The sequence below is a fragment of the Aplysia californica genome, unplaced genomic scaffold, assembly GCF_000002075.1.
Source record: "Aplysia californica isolate F4 #8 unplaced genomic scaffold, AplCal3.0 scaffold00369, whole genome shotgun sequence".
NCBI classification, from domain to species: domain Eukaryota; kingdom Metazoa; phylum Mollusca; class Gastropoda; order Aplysiida; family Aplysiidae; genus Aplysia; species Aplysia californica.
The window spans coordinates 5,475-8,762 of NW_004797639.1; positions in this window are offsets into that span (position 1 = coordinate 5,475).

The window sequence follows — 3,288 nt, forward strand, 5'->3', positions numbered from 1 at the left end:
TCATCCATTAAATGGCTGTTTCGATGTTTTTACTTGGTCTCATCACAAGCCAATGACAATTCCAAAAAGAACAGCTGGCAGCATACCGCTTTGTCTAACTCCAGTATATATTTCAAAAGCTCTGACAGTTCTCTTTCAATCAGGTCATAGTAACTTGCTTTGCTACAGAATGACTTTCTAAAATCTATTCTTTTTTATGAAAAAGATGAACTGTTAACGCCCCTATCAACATTATTAGGTTATTCAAGAGGCGGGACCTCCAAGCATAAAGCCCGAGCCAAATGAGAAATTCATATAAAGTGCCTTTCTCAAGGACACAATGGCTCGAACCCCCAAACCAGCAATCTCATGATTATGGATCATGTAGCCTAACCACTGGGTTACCGACACCACCAATATTTTTGGTGGGGCACCACAAATGGTAAGAACTTTCCACGGGGCTTTCCAGTTTATACTGTCAAAATCCTTCTTAAAGTCCACAAATTTGAAATTCTAGGGTAGCGAAATGTCCGGAGAGCGTAAGGAATTCGATTCGTCTTTACCCATACGTCAGGAACATGACCTTCGGGGAAGCGGTGTCCTCTTGTACTAATAGATTATCTGGACTTGACAAATGAAGACTAACGTAGTCACGTGACCCAAAGACACCCCTAGATGCAAACCCACAGACATAATCAGGCCCAGATATTGGCCTTTGGCGTGCAGGTTTTATTAACTTTAAGTATACGGAAAGCTGTTCCTCTTTTGCACACATCCTGTGTTGGCATCCAAGTTTTCAACATGAGCAACTTCCCTTTAGCTACGATAATAACAATATTTGCATAAAATAAACGACGAACTGAGCGGAAACGAATTAGCAAGAGACAATAAACGTGTAGTACGATTCAAGGTAAGGTGGATTGGCTGAGGTTTGGAAGATTTTTGTTTTGATTATAATAAACTAGCGATGCCGTGAGCCAGTTGAACTCTTAGAATGCTTAGATTAACAACTTAGACCCACAGTTGGTACTGCATGTATTAGATAATTTACATGTAATTATTTTATAATTCTTTTGTTTCCTTTCCGGGGGGGGGTAGGCTGTGGGGGCTTCGTCGAATAGGAGGCTGTGTGTCCTTAGGAAATGTTTTTTTTTATCCCTGTATATTCCTTGTCCTCCCGACTGTAGCTGAGTAGTGGGCAACAGGCACAGGCGGAATACGTGAATGGTAGACCAGACCAGACCAGACCAGACCATTAATTGTGAGGCAGCGTGGTGGAATCAGGCTCTCGTCAAAATAATCAAAATGAAGAAACTTGCATTTTTCGCAGGTTTGTGAATTTTTATCAAATTTTTGGGGGTTTTTTGCTCGTCACCTTTCATGTCCATTAAAGGGCTAATTTTTGTTTGGGTTTTTCTGAAAAGCGTTGATTAAAGCCACTAAAATGTACATTTTCAGTTACCACGGACTCTTAAGCTAAGGAAATAACTAGTCTTTGGCGGCCATTTTCTCACTAATCTTACCTCTGAAAACAGGTGACCCCCACCTCCTTCTTTCGAAAATATCTCGGCATGTATTCAAGATAAATGAATATTTTTTCATCCAAATAAAGACAAGTGATACCAATAACTCTACATGCCCAAAAATTGACGAGAGCCTGATTCCACCACGCTGCCTCACAATTACTTATTGATAGAGGAAGCACCAGCCATCCATGTCTAGGTGCTGTTTTTCGCCATGCGTGAATGGTAACGGTATAACGGTATTCGTCTTACAGTCTGTGACCCTGTGTAACCCCCCACCGCCCCCCAACCTCGTCTCCCGGGGAAAAAAACCCAAAACAAAACAGAAGAATAGAAAAAAACTGGGCTCTGGTTTGTAGAAAAAACTGGGCTCTGGTTTGTGACCGAGTGGTAATAAAAAGAAGAAACTCTAGACCCTCTAAATGTATTAATTACGAAGACATTTTGGTCTTCGATGGATGCACGACTGTAAATTAATTAACCCTTTGACTTTTTTAAAGAAGATGGTACAAATGTGAAGCGTGATGGCAAAATGAGCTACTTCCCCCGATTAAAGCCTTAAGGAAATAGATATGTCACACTCATGGGTGAAGTTTTTACCATTTATAAGTATGAAATAATAAAAGTCAGGCTATGGTCAAAGAAAATACCATCAATAGAAAATCTACAAATTTGACCCTTATGTCGATTTTTGGCCAATATCTCCATTTCTGGATTGCGAGAAGTAGCTCGTTTTGTCAGCACACCTCACAAATCATAATTTCTTTTCCAAATGTCTCGTGTCGCTTTATTTATTATCTTTGATTTTTTTACACCTAGCTTTACTTACTCTTACTTTTTTACCCTCTATTGCCGTTAAGCGCCGAGGGGAGAATCAGTTTTCTATGGTTGTCCAGCTCCGCAGCTCTTTCGCTTGTGATATTATGGTTTCTCAGGGTTTCCTTGACCCTCTCTATCCACCTTTTGCGTGGCCTTCCTCTTCCTTTATAGCCTGAGTGCTTGGTGTTGTAGGCTCTCAAGGCTGGCTGGCCAGATGACATACGTACTTAGAGTTACCCCCTTTTAAACTATAGTGTACATCTATGCAAACGTAACAATGATACTACTTCCTGTGTGACCCTGTGGCACTCGAAAAGGTACTCTCGTCAGTAAAGGAATGTGAGATAACTTTGTTTGAGTAATGAAAAGCACATCGACATAATAATGGTCATTTAGTGCTGGGAAAAGGTAAGGCAGACAGACAGACAGAAACAACAGAAGGAAAGTAAAGAAGTAGAACCTAGGCCTGCCAATGGCTCCCTCCAACTTCCCACGTGAGATAGATGCATTTCGAACAAGGTTCTTTCATCACTGCAGGTTGAAGAACCAGTAGCCTATTACTCTTTAGATCTAGCAAAGAAGGAAGAAAAGAAATAGTCAGACACACCTTTACACCTTCTTTGATTCCAAACGTGCTGATGATGTCTCTCCTTTAGAGCATAATATGTGAGGCAGCGTGGTGGAATCAGGCTCTCGTCAATTTTTGGGCATGTAGAGTCTTTATTTGGATGAAAATATAAACCATCTATCTTGAATACAAGTCGAGATATTGGCGAAAGAATGAGATGTTAGTGAGAAAATGGCCGCCAAAGATTAGTCATTTCCTTAGCTTAAGAGTCCTTGATAACTTAAAATTTACATTTTCTGTGCCTTTAATCAACGTTTTTCAGAAAATTCCCCACTAAAATCAGTTCTTTAATGGGCATGAAAGGTGTTGGGCCAAAAAATAAAAATTTGATAAAAATTC